Source organism: Manis pentadactyla, chromosome 2, assembly GCF_030020395.1.
Source record: "Manis pentadactyla isolate mManPen7 chromosome 2, mManPen7.hap1, whole genome shotgun sequence".
NCBI classification, from domain to species: Eukaryota; Metazoa; Chordata; class Mammalia; order Pholidota; family Manidae; genus Manis; species Manis pentadactyla.
Genome location: NC_080020.1, coordinates 194,714,471 through 194,733,217, shown reverse-complemented (window position 1 = coordinate 194,733,217; position 18,747 = coordinate 194,714,471). Strand labels below are relative to the sequence as shown.

General features: G+C 35.3%; 1 protein-coding gene and 1 non-coding gene across 27 annotated transcripts in view; both read right to left on the bottom strand.

The window, feature by feature from the left end:
* The window catches only part of NRXN1 (neurexin 1), a 1,068,016-nt gene that overhangs the window by 357,732 nt on the left and 691,537 nt on the right, over positions 1-18,747 (bottom strand). The window lies entirely within an intron of this gene.
* Positions 17,339-17,502, bottom strand: LOC118932517 (U1 spliceosomal RNA). Its single transcript, XR_005032816.2, has one exon. It is a non-coding gene; the product is annotated as a U1 spliceosomal RNA (small nuclear RNA).

Genomic DNA, 18,747 nt, shown 5'->3' with positions numbered 1-18,747 from the left:
AGTAGAAGTAAGCAAGGTCATTAGAAAGAGAAGTACACCTGCCAAAATTAAGGGACAGGAAGGTGAACCACCAGGAAAACACCCCCTCTGGAATAGAGGGAAATGGTAAAATGACCAGTTCACTAGATTTTCTATGACGACTCAGGTAATATGACCATGTTCTAGCTCTTTATAATGCTGTATGGATACTAGGAAGTTTTCCTATATATTTTGTTATATTCCCTTCTCACAGTAACCTAAGAGGATCTCTTCTTTGTAACCTGAAAAGGATCTGTGTTCACAGAAATGCAACTAATTTCCTACACATTTAATAACTTGGTTGTGACATCACGAGCAGAGAATTCTATACCTGCTTTGTACAGCATCAGTATCTTTGTAGTAAGTGTTTATAATCTCATGTGACTCCCTAAAAGGACAGCGTTCATTTGGACCCTCTGACAAGATTTTCCAAAATTAGTTTAATGACTTCATAGCTTCCATTGAATGTGTTATTTTATGGAGTAAAATAAGAGCAAAAAAATTTACTTACACTACCTAAGAGAGTGACAAGACAGTCTAAATTACCAGCTAGTTATCTGTACAGCAAATGTATGTTATCTGTAATCCTTAATTTCTACGAAATGCTCAATGGTTCCACGATGCTTAAACAACAATAACAAGTACAGTATTTACAATATCTAAAGAAAGTTAACAATAGAAGCATCTCACAGATTCCTCTTATAGTGCTTCATATTCTGTTATAAAAATAAAAATAAAAGATAGCAAATAGTAATTTATTCATTCATACGCTTATTAAATAAACATTCACTATATGGTATGAACTGAAGACAAACTGGATAAGATCCTGTCCTGTCCTCATGAAGCTCACTGTGAAAGAGAAAGACTTCTAAATAGATATTACAACAAAGCAGCCAGGAGGCACCCCTGATCCAGCCTGTGGTGAGGAGACAAGAGTTCAAAAAACCCCAAACAATTTCCTGAAGGAATGGTGCTTGAGCTAAGCCAAATGCCAGCACAAGGCACTTCCTGCCTTGATGGGAAGGCTGATCTCTGCGGTTTGACAAGTAACATACGTCAGGACCTCCTGACCAAAGGAACATCAGCACAGATACATGAAAGTAAAACACTGGGAGAGTGAATCTGTTTTCATTTTCAAAGAGTCCTTTTATTAACATTGTGCAAATTTACCTACGATTTGAACTTCAAGTCTTTCAGGTAAAACCTTATCCCTAGCAATTGGTAGAGGACACCAAAACTCCACAGAGAGATGGAAGAGGAATGGTTTCCTAGGAATTACTACTCTGTCCAGCACTGGCTATGGACTTGCAAGAATTTAGACTGGACAAAATATACTGTTACAATTACTTCACTTGTGTTTTTATGTTTTCTAGAAAAGGGGAATCATGCACATTTCTAACATTCCCCATTTTGACTGTGTGTCCTGACCATCTCCCTACCCTCCACTGGGTACATACAATTGCATATTTATAATGGAGGATCATTAGTCAATATTGTTCACATTTTCTATTTTTATGTGCCCAATATTAAATGGAAAGTCACAGAGTAATAAGGAATAGTTAATATATACCATTTGGGAAAAAAATTGTTTATTAACACAATTTCACTGAATAGATAGAATATGAGCAATAAAATAAATTTGAACTTGAACTTCAATATCATTGAATTCAAACTTGCCCTACACAACACCTTTCACAAATGTAGGTCTTGAATTTTGTTTTATTCTGTCATCACTTAATTTACCAAATTCCAAACAGTCTTTCAGGAGACTTACAGACTGACTGACTTCAAAAGGCATTCTGACAAAAATAACTTGAAATTTCAATGAGGATGAAGGATGACTCTGCCAAAGATGAGCAAGTCAGTAGGCATAGGGAATTTCTCACAACACCGCAATGCAGATCACTTCACAAATAACTCAGCAAATCCTGAATTTTTATTGCACTGAAAAACAATTGGGGGAGAGGACAAACCACCACTTACCTGTAAAAAGCTTCACTAGTTTATCACAGTAATTTCCCTGGAATTCACCCTGAAGTTATTTGAAAAGAGCAGCAAGAGAAAAGTAAATCTGTCTTAATTACTGACATATGCAAAACATAGAATGATTGCTTTATATAAGCCATTACTCCAGATGCTGTGACTAGGTGAATTTCCTCAGTGGGCACAGCATTTCTAGGCAGACCATGCTAGTGATATTCACTTTGAATAGATGAAGATGGATGGAATGCTTAGGTTTCGTGCCCCTTGATATGCAATCATTTCAGATAAATTATAGATTGATTACATTTAATTATGGAAGTACCACATACACATAAAGTATTCCAAGCCTTTGTCACTCATTCATCAAACTTTCTACACAAGGGAAAACTAAGAGAGTAAGTAAGGGAAGAAAGTGATTCAGAAGTTACCAACTTCATACATTTCTCACAAGAGTTGTGTTTAAGGTCTTTGATGACTCAGGACCCCATATGGAAAAGACCTTGTCAGTTTGGCTACAAATACAAATAAGAACTAGTACTCATTGGTTACCTATAATTTTCTCATTGTCTCTATTTTACAGGCATGAGAACTAAAATTACCAAAATCGTAGGTAAATTTGCACAAAGTCAATGTGTGAAGGATCCAAGGACAAACTTTCTGCCTTATTTCAAAATTTGCATGCTCTCTGTCCACTCTCCAGTGGCACCTCACAGCAGTAGCCTCAGGTGTCAAGAATCAAGATAAATACCTGGTGGCAATTTAATAAAGATACTTCTTCCTGGGATAGCTAGACATACTATGATAGAATAACAAACTCTGAAGTGAAATGATTATAATGGTGATACAACCTATTGACACACACAGAAGAGGGGTTTAATTTTTTCTTTTAGGGTTGAGAAAGCCCTCCCCACAAAATAACAATTTCAAATGGGTCTGGAAGGATGAGTAGGAGTTCAACTATGCCTAAAGATAAAATGGGTAAAAGGATTAGAGGAAACAAAAACCAGGCACTTCACATACTGTGTATATTAAACAGTCCAAATGTGACTCAGAGGTAGTTTCCCCCTTATTCTCCATTTTCTTGATTAGCACATCTCACTTTTTGCCTTTCCTAATAATCCTAATTTTATACTAAAATTAGAATTATCAGAAAGAGGTAATATTAAAATGGCATCTAATGCAATGATGAAATTGTAATAATGTTAAAGTGCCCAAGAACTAAAACAAAGATAGTGACATCTCCTCTTTGATCCCTTTCTTCAGGGTCTCAATGTCTTTAGCACTTATAATTAATGTTTTTTTATAAGGTACAGAATCTTCAAAGAAGAAATAAATAAAAGAAGAATCACCACTGGAATATACATATACAGTGTTAGATATTTAGACACTTAGTAAATTCTTTTCTTGACTTTTTAATTCTAAACAACACTATCCTACAGGTTAACATGCCTCAGTCCGATTCCCTTCTTTTTTCTTGAACATTTGTTAGGAAATCCCAGGGAAATGTTCAGTGACAAAACGTAAACATTATAGGGAAACCTGGGCTAGTAACCAAGACTCCTGCTAGACTTTTGCAGTACCTTTCTAATTTACGAAGTTCTTTATAGATCAAGCTAAATTGCCAATTTAAAATGTCCACAGCACCTGGAAAAGATATTTCATCTAATACTTCCTTCTCCATGAGAGAGAAACTGTACTCTCAATAAGCAAGTGCCTTTGTACTGAATGGCTCCTCAAACCTGGCATCTGAAATTTCAAAGTATACCACTTTAATAATTTGTTACATAAGTTACTTACAATGCCCATTCTACATGTAATATTTGGAAGATGGATTAGCTTAGTTGTCTGTGGATATATTCCTTGCCTCTTGCAAGATTTTTAAAACTGATTTTTATGATTAAGCGGTGTCTCTTCTGCTAACCCCTAAATCACTCAAATTCTCTTTTGAAATGAACATTTCAGATAATACATGTTCTCTATGGGCAGCCTGTCTACTTTTCAAATGTAACGATCCTGTCTTCTGTAGATATGACATTTTCAAATGATACTGGCATAATCTAGGAGAAAACACCATCCTTTTATTATATTCAAAATTGATCTGACCCTGAGCTAGCACTTCGGGGAATTGGGCTATATAATCATGTAGACCCTTTCAGGAAATGGCTTATTCATGGATTTATTTTTTTATATACAAAATATTTCACATGTCTGGCTTTATAAAATTGCATCTTCTCTTCTCCTCCAATATGTTTCCAAAGTAGGAAAGCTATATATGGCAGGAGGGTTGAATTTCTACATCAGCTAGGACTCTATCATCTGCTATATATTGGCTCTAACGATGATTCATTAAGAATATGTTTATTCTGTATCTGCATCCAATCCTCTCCAGCAGATTTGTACAGTTCTCATTTACTGAATGAAGTAGTGCTAATGATGGCTTCATATTCTGGTCACTGCCTAATGTTAAAAAGAAATCTGTAAATTTATTACTTGAAAAATGTTTATTTTTCCTAAGGAATTGGTTTATTTTGTTTTCTTGGATAATAAGATTTCAATTAGTCTGCATGTGCTTTTTCCACCATATAGTTTCCACTTAGTAACTCATTATTATTCTATTACAATTTTGATAAATAAATCATACTAAGTATGTAGTATAAGTAACAAACTCTCATTTTGAAGAATTTTTCTAATTTGAACTTGTCCCTATTTTTTTTTACAAAGGCTGAAGATATGTGGTTAACCTGTACATCTATATAAAGCAATAAAAAATAGTCCAACTAACATGCTCATCTTTGAAATGGTATGTTTTAAGTTAAGACCTATTTCCTTAGGCCAATAAGAAGTCTATAATCCATTAAGCCTTTATGAATAAACCTAAGGCTTCTGAAACTAATGCTTAGGGAAGATGCAGTCAAATAATGGATTTCAAAGAAATATAAGGTGATTACAGAAGACCAAGGATCAAACTCCTATCAACATGATTCCTAGAACAGAGCCTTCCAAACGGCCATTTGGAAAGTTTATATATTATCTAACCCAGAATATAAAAGAAGATAGCAAGGAAGGCAAGAAACAAAATTTAGAAAGGAGTTTAAATAACAAAATTTAGATAGAGCATTAGAAAATAAAACAAAGTAGTTATTCTTTGAAAGAATGAATGATGTGAACGGGTATTTATGAGCTGAAGAGAAATCAGGAAAATTAATATTAACAAAGACATTGTTGGTTTTGAAGTTTTAAAAAATGCCATTTTAAAGTCCCTTTGTTTGAAATATGCAGAAGTACTTTTTTCCAAAGTATTCAAGCCTGCTATGGAAAGTCAACACTACAATCCACAGCTCTGGGTAGGAAAACCATCTCTGTGCTGACTTCAAGTGGAGTTTACCTGTGGTAGAGACAGGGAACTGTTCCCCTAATAAAATTTCTCCTCTCCTTCCTTGTACAGGTAATGGAACTTTGAGTTGGGCACATCGCCATGCAATAGAAAGAAGGAATTTTCCAGTCTCCCTTGAAGCTAAGTATGGCCACGTGGCCAAGATCTGGCCAATGGTAAGTGAGCAGAAGTGATGAGGGCAACTTCTAAGTTATGCCCTTAAAGGGGAATCTAGCCTCCTTCCCTTCCTATGAGACTACCCACCTTGGACCACGCAGATGAGGGCAACCCTTTACGTTTACTAGAACTAAAAGACAGAATTCTGAATATTCTATAGAGAAGAGCCAGCTTGCTCAGATTTCATTGCTCAGACTCATATGAGAGGTAAACGAAGTTTGATTTCCTTTTAGCCATTTTTTGTTTAGGCCTCTTTCACTTGCTGCAGAAGCTATGCAATAATAGTAAGCACACTGAAGCACTTACCACTGCCAGGTGGTATTCCAGGTGCTTTTAATATACAAACTCACCAAATAGTGCAATAATCTAAAAAGTAACTTCTTATCTATATTTAAAGATGTAGAATTCAAGCATAGAGAGTCAGATAATGGTAGATCCAAGGCTTGGAATCCAGGCAGTTTGGCTCTAGAACCCGCATACTTGGTCACACGATCTAACATAATGCTATACAGTTACCAAATATTAAGTGAATATTTGTTTAATACTTTAAGAATTTATTAAATATATTTATTAAGTACATTCATTTTAAAATGTTTAACTGTACTTAGAAATCTATACATGGATGGATTTTTTTATGTAATCATTGATTTTCCTCTTTTATAAGGGGAAAATGATAGCTTCACAGGGCCGGCAGAGTCCTCCAGGCTACTCTACCTTGACCAAAGTAAAGGGTGATCGTGGAAGAGCTATACCCGTGAAAAAGACATTCATCCCCTCAACAAATTCAAATGGAGCCTCTTTCAAATACAAGATTGTCCAGAGATCTCTTTTGTGTTTTTCCCTTAAAACAATAGGCCTTTTCCCCGGAAGATGACTGGTTAGCCAGAGACGGGTAAGATTCCTCAAGGGAGGAACAACCTAAGACAGGCACAGTCGCAGGGGGCCATCTGGTGAGAAAATGGGGAGCAGCAGAGGTGAGGCTTAGAACCCTCCCCCCCTGTTCTGAGAGAAATCTTCTGCATACATGGATGTTTATTGCCCTCGTCTAGCTCGGATTAACACATAGTCTACAGGCACACACCTGATCATCTACATTTGCTCTCTTACAACACTAAACTCTGTTTTCTATCTTTATCTTGTATCTACCTACCACTTCAGCATTTTATTAAAAATAATAATAATAGAGAAATGTGGTATCCACATATAAATCAAGTTTAAAAATCAAATGAATATTCATATTTGAACTGACTGTGTACAGTTCATAATGCATGAGCAAAACCGAAAGCTTCTGTTATGACTGCCCTTGCACTGTTCACCATGTAACTTATTCACTATGTAAGAATTTGTACTCCATGTAAGAATTTGTTCATTATGCATCAGAAGATTGGAGACTGACGAAAATTAGGCTTGGGGTGGATTAATGATTGTGCATTGAGTATTGACCCCCCTATACAGAAATTTATTGTGGTTAACAACTATTTGATCAATAAATATGAGAGATGCCCTCACAAAAAATAAAAATATATATATATATATATAAACACACTTCCAATGGTAAAATAAATAAGTAACCGGGATGTAATGTATAGCATAAGGAATATAGTCAAAATATTGTAACAACTTGGTATGGTGATACCTGGTACCTAGAATTATCATGTATATAAATGTTGAATCACTGTGTTGTACACCTGAAACTAATGTAATGCAATGCTGTTGTCAACTACCCTTCAATAAAAAAAAAAAAAACAAAAAAAAAACAATAGGCCTTTTAAGTATGTTAAGTCCCAGAAAAATGCTTTCCATGAAATGGAGAAAAGGTAATACTGACAAACATAATAGGATATTTTATTTCTTTTCAACTTTTCTTCAACCTCCAAAATGGTATCTGGTATTTATGTGACAAAGAACAGAGCCAAACTCTTTGAGTTTGTTTTTCTATCCCCAAGAGAAATGTACTCATAAAGATTCTTCTTGCAGAGATTCCAATTTTTCAATGTATCAATAATGAATAGCCACTTTGCTTCAGAAAACTTTAATTAAAGTTTCAGATATGAACCAAGAGCCATATAGGGCTTTATGTATTCTTGAAATAATAGAGAATTTAACCAATTAATAATAAGGGGAGCAAATGATTAGTTATGGATTCAAGACACAATTTTTTCAGTCATCTTTATGGACAGTTATAGATTACAACACCAACCATGTTAAAGTTGAGAATGTCTTGATGATGATTAATTATTAAGACCAATTCTATTAAGGTGACTTCTATCCTCCATTTTTCAATTTGGAAAATGTGTTGCAATTGTAATTTGTAAACCTGAAAGTTGTACTAATGTAACATAAAGCTATTTTATAAATGTGGAATGTTTTTAACAAATATTCCCCCAAATTAAAGGAATACTTGGTTTCTGCATATGAACACCAAGCACATGGCTGAATATGTCTTTAATCATGCCAGTTTCAAGGAGAAGACTCTATTTTATTGAAATTTACAGTCCTTAAGATGTTTAGAAGTAGTCCTACATTGTGTTTTTAACTGAATTTTAAAGGAAGTAGAGAGAAATAACAGTTCACAATATTTGTTGCCAGTTTGATAAATAAGTCTGCATAGATTATTTGCTACTGTCTATCAGATCATCCATCCACTTATCCACCCATCCATCCATCAATGCATACATATTCATTCTTAACAGCTAGAAGTTTTACTGTTGTAGAGTCCAAAAGTAAAGTTTCTAAACTCAGCTTGTCTAGTTCGCCACCCATGGGTCACAAAATCTGGAAGTGCATTGCTATAAATTGATCTTCTTAGGATCTCACCAAAGTAAGGAGAAGAAGAAGAATTAGTCCACATTTTTTCCCTCTAAGCATGTATCACCCGAGAGCATGTCCAGTTTGATGACAGCCATCTGCATCATTAGTCAGCAGTCTTTATATTAACTCCAAACTTAAATTTTCACATACCCATTCCATGAGCTGCATACATACATTACAGCATATAGTTTTTGGAAGGAAGACTGTTACTTAGAATGATGAGTTTCTGGGAAAATTATGCCTTATTAGTTCTCTCAATACCAAAAAAGTTTGGCTGGTGTTGAATTGACAAATTAATTGAAACTCATGAAAGTTTTATTAATCACAATTCAGAGTAGCCACATTTCCCTTCTTCAGCTTTCTTTTCTTTATATCCAACTTAAGTCATTATGATGCATTAATTATGTGTCTATCATATCTACATCTGCAATTGGTTATCCCTCTGAACAACAGCACTTTGAAATCAAGTCCTAAACACTATCTTTTAACTATTTTCTGTAAACCTCTCAAGTGTATTTCAGTGTAAGTAATAAAAGCTTTTGATATGCAGACTATGCAACAAAAATTGGCATTTTTGTGATTAAGCCAAAGTTTATTGGAAGGCATCCTGACTTCTGATTTTGAAACTCAATAAACCAGAGATCTCACCTCTATGTTCTTTTTTATATGTTTTAGGTAAACAAGTAATTCCATTTACATTTCAATACTTACTACCCTATAAAATATGTAGTTAAGTATATCTATATCCTATATAATTGTTAATTGGAAGCTTTTGACCACTTATCTGTATTTGCAAAAGGTGACACTCCCAAGATACACAAGACTTCGGCAGAGTCTTGTGCTACAAATAAGCTCATCAAGAATTACAATATAGGAAATCTTTGTTTATATAGCTTCAGATAAAATAGCATTTTATAGACCACAACAGTAATGTAAACATACGTAACTTATCCCAGTTAGCTGAAAGTACCAACACAGAAGATTACAGTCATAGATCTGTTAAGATGCAGCAGAAAGATATGGCATATTTGAGAAGGTTGCTTACATTCATCCTGACTATGGACACTGAAAAATGTGTTCTACTGTTATCTATTCTTGACAAAATGCTCTTTCTGACTTGGCACACTGAAATAAATTGTCAACCAAACCCTAGAGAGACAAACCTAAAATGTACCCAGAACTTTGATAGAATACAATAGGGATCAAGGACAATGTGATCTATTAAATAAACTAAAAAGGCTGAAAGGGCTGAAAATTTTCTAGGCCCTCTGGAGATTTGAACTAGCTTTTATTAAGTGGGAGCTGAAACTATTCCAAAGATCAAGGAAAACCCAGGTAGAAGGAGTAGCAATGGACTACCAGGCACATGTCGCTCAGTCTCCTGTATTCAGCGAGTCAAAGGTTTCCAGGAGCAAACTAAAGCCATTTTCAGCACTGGTGTTCAGGGATGGCACTGTGCAGCTGGGTAAGATAGAAACAGAAATGCCCCTCTTTTCTACTTGAACCCCAGAGGAAAGCAATTTTTCAGAGCTATAGAAGTAGATCTTACTAATTAAAATCTATTTTTTGTACCTTTCCAAATTTTCCTCCCTTTATTATCAATGAGTTTTGTTCTGAAGAATGGGTTTTATTGCAACTTTATGAAATGTGAAGTACTTATCAGTGTACAGTGTGTGCTAAATACATATTCAGCCTCTGTTAATATAAAGGTACTTGTTGATCTAATTGCATTTAGTTTAAATTTTAACTCCGTAAAATTAAACTAGTGTATTATCACCAGACAAGACTGTTTAGCATATGATTTCAGAGACTCAAAGGTTTATGTTTTAAGAAACTGAAATAAGTCACAGAGCTATCAACTTCAATTTAAATAATATTCTTCCTATAAGGTTTAACCAATAAGGTAAATTAAAGTAGATATGATTCACAAATCTTTACAAACTCAATGTACAAATGTTCATTAAATATATAGGGTCCTAAAACTCAAGTAGCAATCACATTTTGTATTCCTATTTTTAATCTGTTCACATAATTCTTATGATAATCCAATAGCTAGATTTAAAATTAATTGATATAATATATACCTACCAGAGGTAATAAAAATGTTATTTGTTAAACTTAGGATTCAAGTCACAATTTCAGGCTAACTGATTCATAACACTTTAAATCAAAACTTAAATCAGTAAGAATTAATATTAAATAACCAATGCCAAAAAATCTCCTTTGTTACCAGACTAGGTCATATCAAATGACAGGTAGATATGCTAATAGGCATGGGCCACAAATTAATGAAAAAGTCTATTTGTGGCTTGTTTTTCTTAATATTATTTACCAATGTCTATGCTTTGCAAAATCCAAACTGCTTTGTTGCATGAAACATAAGGCAAAGAGTCTCCTCCAAATTGGAATCCCCAGTGTTCCTGCCCTTGGAAGTTATAAAAAAGGGAGAAATGATCAACCCAATTTCCTGTCCCTCCATGCAAAACGGGTTTGTAGAAATAACTTCGGTCTCCACCTGTTGCCTCACAGTTGTGTTCTTTAAAATGAGAAAAGAGAAAAGCAATGACAATCTGAGGCTTGTTGATTATTCAAGGATGACTGGTACTTTAAAAATCAAACCTAATACCAAGCAGAAGAAGCCTCTAGGCTTCTGTCTTACAAGATAATTAAATTAATCACTGAATAACTAGATTAATCTATTGGGATTTAAAGAGCTGGAAGTGGGACACCCTAAAAAAAAATTACCTGATATAAAATAAGAGTCAAACATCACTGAATTCATTGACTAGTCTGGGGCTGCTCTTTAATGTCACTATGGTATTGCATTTTTACTAATAAAATAGATGACATCTGACCTGTTAAAGCAATATTCATACTCATTAATTCAGAATGGTAGCACCTGTGACCCCTAAGAAAACAACCATCCTTGAAAAGCCAGCCTGCAGCTGGTGCTCAGGTGTGCACACTGAGTCTTTTGTCTTTAGCCCTGGCAAACACCCAGCACAAAAATTGTTTTGTCATTCATAGGAGAAGCTATTTTATGGACAAAAGATTATGAATTTCACAGCTGACTTGAGACCTACTCAAGCCAACAACATTGGTTTCTACTTTGCAAGTAGGATTTGTTCTGTCAATGCAGATTTCTCAGTTAAGTACTTTTCCCTTTCAAAGGCTGAATCAGATTTCAAAGAAGTGTTTACATTTTTTTAATACAAATCAAGTCACTGATTATATTAGCTCAAATTCAAAATTGATGCATTATTTGTGTCCCTCCTCCTATTTTTCAGTTAAAATGCAAACAGATTTGGTTTCTAACTTTAAATACTGACATTCTGGGGTATAATCAAAATGCAGAAGCGTTGGTTCAGATGGACTACTAAACTGAATTAAGGGCTGAAGTGGCTTTCTCTTGTTAAATGGGTTATTGTATGTCTTTTTAATAACCAATTCTTTAGCTTCTTGAATAATACATAACAATATGATGCCATATGTTTGGCAATGTATGCATGAAAAAAATTAGGGGTTATCTACTCTAATTTGTGCATTTATTTTCTCCCTTTTATTTGGTTTCTGGTTTATCATTATTAGATGTTTGAAAGCTTAAAGGTATGTCAGGTTAGGCAAAGATCAAGAAGAACCTTAACTTTTTGATAGGGGAGTCCTCTAAGTGTGAACATCTCTAAAGCCTGAAAGGCAATTTAATCAATCACTAAGCAGGGAGAGTCTCTTTAACAAGAGGCCCTAACTGGCATTAGTCCTGGTCATCTGAGGAGAACCCAGAGAGACTGCAAATGAAATAGCAGTAGATTTAATTGCTCATTTTGAATATTTGTGAAAGCCTGAGACCTTGCTTGAAACCCAGTTTAGACTCAAAACAATCTCATTTTTCACTGTAATTGGTGATCAGGGCCAATATACTGAAACTGTGTCTATGTAAAAACACCACCAAACAACTATTTATATGATTCCTGTTTCACTCTCAAATGCTTCCATCATGACTTTAAACCATGATCCATTAAAATGACTAATGACTTTCAGCACTGCCCCTTACCCTTTCTGTGGATATATAGACAAATATCTAGGAAGTTGCACATACACTAGAAAAAAGAAAAGGGAATGAGAAGCTCTTGGTAATCAGTGATATAACGTTCCTTGGGAAACCATCCCAAAACAATTTCATTCATGGAGCCATGTGCACACTGTATCTAAGATGGTCTGCATATTCACTGAGAGGCAGGATACAGGGCACTGAAGAACAAGGAAGTAAGGAACTCAGATTTGGTGAATGAGCTGAGCCCACCACCCATCCAACAGTGTGACCTTGAGCAAGTTATTTAATTTCTCCTGGCTTCATATTCCTCATCTGTAAAATAGGGATAGGTTGCCAAGCTCTTTGGTAATAATTAGAGATGTTTGTAAGGCACTTACTAAAGTGCTGGATACACAGGAGCTGCTCTAAGTAGTAGCTGTAATTTTAGTACCTAATATAAAGGGATCCCTCTCAAGAAAATCATTGAATGAGAAAAGGGATATTTTCTCAATACTTTAATTGCCTGGAGCTGCACGTTGGATCCAAGGTCCTTTCCCGTGTACAATTTGTTATTTGATGCACTTTTTTTTTTTTAATAAGAATGTTTGACTATGATTTGGTTACACTAACCTTAGTTACTATTTGGAACTCAAATAAAAATACAGCATGTAAAACAAGATATTCTTATGAGTCCTAATTGAAAGGTAATCAGGTTTTAATAAAAGAATTTATATATTAAAAAAAGAAAAATACTCAAACTTCAATGTCTTTGAAATTTTACTACACAGATTTTTACTAGGTCACATAGGTTTCCTCTCTAAACTGGTGGGAAATCAGTAGTTCTGGCTTCCAGGGACACTTCCGTCACTAATTGTGAAGCACTCAATCTTTTTCACCTTTAATATGGGAGGCTGGACCTCTTAGGTCCCTTCAGTGTGTCTGGGAGCTGTTTTAGAATAAAACCCAGTGTAATTTGTGAGGGAATCATTCTTTCCTTCTGTATGTGGTAAATCCCCATCTGTAACAAATTTGTCTTCATATATATTAAATTATGACCTGGTTTCCTCTGGCAGACCCCATGTGGACACTCTCAGTTATTCACAAAATCAGGCCAAATTGTCACCCAGGAAAAGTGGAGAGGCGATGTGTTCCCAGCCTGCATTGTCTAGACTAATATTCTTGTTCCCTTTGATGCCACCATGGGAGCTCTGCCGCTACCTCTCTAGAAATTGCATTTGCTCAAATTATCCCTTCCTCAACAGTTCCCTCCAAGATCACACTAAAATGCTGTCCTAAGATCCTCAGGAGAGTAACTCAAAATTGTCCTGTTCTGTCCCCTTCTAAGCAAGTTCCTGCAAATAGACTCATGAGTAGAATGGACCTTATGACATGTCTGGTTCTTGGAATGGACCTTCTTCTAGGGGTCTTGAGGAGTGCATCTCAATGAAATAAAGCTTGTTATGTTGTCAGTCTTGGATGATATATATATATGCACCCATAGAGAGAAAGATCTCCAAACCGTTGTTTTTGCAATATAGCATTTTGTGAGTTTTAGCACAATACTAGGTACACAGCAAGAACTCAGTAAAAATACTTAGGCTTGCTGAGTGATAACTTGGTAAGAGATTCATCTTCTTAAAAGGGTTTTTATTTAAGCTAACATCTATTCCACACTACAGTCACTTTAATAAGTGATATAAAGTTTGATCCATCTGACACTAAGATTCAGGTGGGTTTGTCCTGTAGGATATAACCTTGTCTACTGCTTCTCCAATAAAAAAAATAGATAGGACTCTGAAACATGAGTGCACTTCTAAGCTGTCTTGGCCCTAAGCATACAAAGTTCCTAACTTTCAAGATATATTGGCTTTAGTTGTGGATAAATTCAGGATTGAGATCTGTGAGTGGATTTTATTCCTTGGTTGAGCAGGATTAAGGATCAGTACACTTAAATCTTGATCAACTTTGTACTAGGACAAGTTATCTAACCTCTCTGGGCCTCAGTTTCCTCATCTGTAAGATGGAGAAAAAGTTACTATCTAACTCACAGAATTACTGTGAGGCTTAAATGAAATCACAAGAAAGCTTCATATCTTGTGTTTTCTGAAAGTCAGTTTGAAACGTAGACCTTCATTCTCATGGAAAAGAGCACTGCTCCACCAAATGTCAGCTCCCATATACCATGACCTGTCTGGCTGCACTTTCTGTTGATAGGTTCCCAGATCCTGTTTTAAAGAGTTCTATTCACAGAGCAGCAGAAACCATCTTTTACTTACTGCAGTTTGGAACACAGGAGAGATTTACTAAATAAACTGGTTTTATATACTGCAGTTCCATGTCCACAGCCTTGTATTTTAGACCATTAGAACTAATGGGAGTAGAAACATGGAAAGTAGAAGAGAGAAAAATAATCTCTCCCTTTAAATTTGACTTAAAATATTTCTCAAATTTAAGCAATGATAATGACACATTTTTTTCTCATCCCTGTAAACTATGCATAACATGTCCTTTGATGTTATTGAGGAAATAAACGTAAGTTCCATATCTAGTTACCATGCTATTAAATGTGATGGATATTTTTTTCACTCTTACTGAAGCCTTTTGTTTCAAACCAGAGAAAGAAGTCTAATTTGTCTTTAGATTATTGCTGAATATTTCAAAAATGGTTTAAGATTCATCCTTAACCTCCAGTCTTAGTATAGCGATAGTTCTGGATATGAATGTTTACCTTCTCCTTAATACCCTGTTCTAGCAAAAGATGAAACTAAATCTCCTCAGTGGCCTTCAAGTATTAAAAGCATCAAAGAAAATATCAATCAAGTCAAATGATTACTGAATTGATTTCCTATTATACACGATCAAGACTCAACCTCTTCTGTCAACTTTTGTATGATAAATTAAGAACTTTTTTGTTATTTTGCCATTTGGGGAGGGGTGCTGCTTTGGGTTGTTTTTTGTTATCGTTCCTTTGCTTCTCAGCTGATCCAGGTCCTTGCTACTCCAAGTGTGATCCCAGGACTGCGATCATCTGCATCACTTGGGAGCTTGGAGAAATGCAGAATGCCAGGCCCCACTCCACAGCTCCAGAGAGATTCTGCATTTCAGCAAGGTGCCCCAGTGTGCTTTGGAACAGTTAATCTCATTGGACAGGATTATTTTTTCCCTTTTTTCACCCACAGTTTAGCTAACTCAAACCAGGAATTAAGTGATTTTTTTTCACCTAGTTGTGATCTTTTGATCCAGGTGGTGAATGATCGATAAGACGCTGTCTACCTTCCATGCCACCTGAGTCATGGCTTATCAAGCCCCTTTCACGGCATTTTTCTTGCCAAGTGTTATAGTTACTTTCAAAATTTTCATATGTCCATCAGTATCATGAAATTTCCTCATGTGCAAAAAACTGCATAGCGCTCTCAGCTTTAAGCAGAATAATTATTTAATAGATATTATTTAATCAAAATGATATATTAGATTTCAAGGTCAGCCCACACATATTTAGAGTTAAGTGCAGCTAAAATGCAGTTTGGGTGCCTCTAGCTCCATTTCGGGGTCCAGGAGCAGAGAGGAAATGCAGTCCAAGAGGAAGGAGAGAGTGTCCTGTTCCTGTTAGTGCTGGGATGTGCCAAGGCAACAGCTCAAGTCAAACAGGCTGCACATGCATTATTCTGACCAAGACTGTTTATTACCCTCTTCTTTTGCTTCTTGGATAACCTAACTGGCCACTTGGAACAGTTTGCCTTAAAATGGGTAGAACAAATTTCTATGTCCTCTAATGCCCAGCACATATTCATAGAAAACTACAATTGCAACACTGTAAATGGAAAAAAAAATAACCAACTGCCACTCAATATATTTCATTCAGAATGAGGCTTTGAAAGAAGCAATGATCCTTTGTGCCCAAGGCTGCTCAATTTGAGCACTGCATCCTGTGCTCTCTGAAATGATATTTTGTTTCTATTTGGATTCCAGGCTGCTAAAATAGAGTCTTCCTCAGGCAAATGTACAAGAATACAGCATATCTTGTCCTCAAATGATTCTCCTTATAGAATGGTGTATCCATTTGAAGTTTACTTGTTATTACTTCAAAAATTAAATCTGTAGCAAATATTAATCAAGGTAATACTTTCAAAATTATTAGAGAATATATTCAAATTGAATCTATAAACTACATGTGGATGTCTTGGTGCCATTTTTGTGATGCACATATTTATATGTATTTATGTGTAAAAATATGTGTTTTATGTAATTGATATAAACTAACTAAGAGAGAGGAGACTGGAGAATTTGAGATGAGACTAACAAAGCAGAGAGACCATCACATCTTAATTTATAAGGTTCTATTTATAAATATCATTTGGTGGGATAATGGGTGTTTTTTAATATATATTACTATGTTTCTTAATATTTTTTCACATTAAAAACAGAAAACAAATGCAATGTCCTATAATTTGCACAACTTAAGTTCCATTTTTTCTTAGATATGGCAAAGGCTGCATGACTATTAAAACCTTTAGATAAATCTATACACCAAAAATAAACATAGGATTCTTTTTATTTTAGCAAGGAGAAATAAGCTAAGGAAAGTGATGCCATCTGCTCTTCTATTAAGTAGGATATTATGTAACATGTTTACAAAAAGATAGTAATTGTCAAGGATTATCTCATCTATTCTTTAAAACAAAACTAGTTTCAAGAATTACTTAATAAAATCAAAATGGAGTTCCGTAATGTTCAATTTAACAAATTATCTCCAGAAAAAAGCATGAATAGAAGATCAAATACTCTCAGATAATGGCTCACCAAAAGCTAACTTCGGAGAGTCTCTATTTACAAATGTAGAATGTTAATTTGAATATTCAGAGAGATGCATTCTGGCAGATAGGGACCTATTCATGGTATGTAAGTTTCTTTGTTTTTTGTTTTTATTTGTTTTCTTTTTTAATGGTGTGGGGAAAGCGTGAACACAGTCCCCCACTACCACAAATTATGCTGTCGAGTTTCCCACATTTGGGGAAATTGCAGGGGTCAGCAAGTCTGGAGTGCAATGAATAAGCCTTGACCTGGGAAAACCACTTTTATGACCATAGAATCTCCCCTGCCAGGAAAGTATGTGGTATGGGATGTAAGTTTTGGATCCCCAAGAGCTTTTAAACCCCCATGAGACCGAGAATGAAGAAGCCCTGCATGGACAATCTGAGCCTCAGTGGACCATTCCAGCCGACCAGGTGTGTCTTCCCCTCACAACCACACCAGAAGTAGCCAGGATCTATGATATCATTCACAGTACTGTTTATGAAGAATTAGCAACTTGGGAGAAAAAAAGACATAATGGTGAATAAATTTAAATAAGAGGAATATTTCCTCAGTGCACAAAATCTACTTCTGAACTTTCAAAAATATTTTTCATTATAGAAAGAAGTGTCTGATCAATTACAATTAGCGATTTGGGATGCAAAAATATCCAAATGTTTACATGATAAGAATTCCACAGTGTCTTCACACCTATAGAAGTAGAGTCACTGACAGAGGAAAATGTGCCTCTATACCTTGAAATATAATAACATATATCTCTATTGTTATTTATTCCCTTACCCAGAGGTAGTGAATGGGTATGTTTATACCTGTGTCCTAAGACAGGGATGAAAACTCTTTCGGAAGAGGAGAGTCACACCACAAAAGCAAAGAAGAAATGCAGAAAATCTATAAACAATCATCAAATGGACTCAGGTTGAAAATACTGACAATAGGTGTAGACAAGTGTTGCAAACAGTTTGACATCATCCAATAATTAGCAGAAATACATACACAATGACCCAGCGTCCACATCCACTCCTATCTTACTCCAAATAGAAATGTGTGCAACTGTGCACCAAGAAGAATGGACAAGAGTGCTCAGAGCAGTCTTATTTATAGTAGCCTCAAACTGGAGAAAACACAAATGCCCATCAATAAGAAACTAGAGAAATATATTTTGGCATATTTAGAAAACAAAATACTACACACTAATTTCTTAAAGTACAGTTATATACAAGATTATGCATAAATCTCAAAAACAGCAAACTGCATGAAAAAGGACAAAAATATTATGTGCTGTATGATTCTCTTACACAACCCTCAAATACGTGAAAAACTATAGTCTAGGTAGTGAAGTGAAAAGAATGGTTGCCCCTGAGGATGAAGAGCTGTATCTGGGCTGGGGCATGAGGAAAGGTTCCGGGGCGCTGGCCTGACCCACACATGTGTTCACACACATGTTCATTTTGTGATGACTCACTTAGCCATGCATTTGTGTTCAGTTCCTTTTTCTGTATGTTGGTTTTATTTCACATTATAAGCCAAATAAAAGAAAATCTAA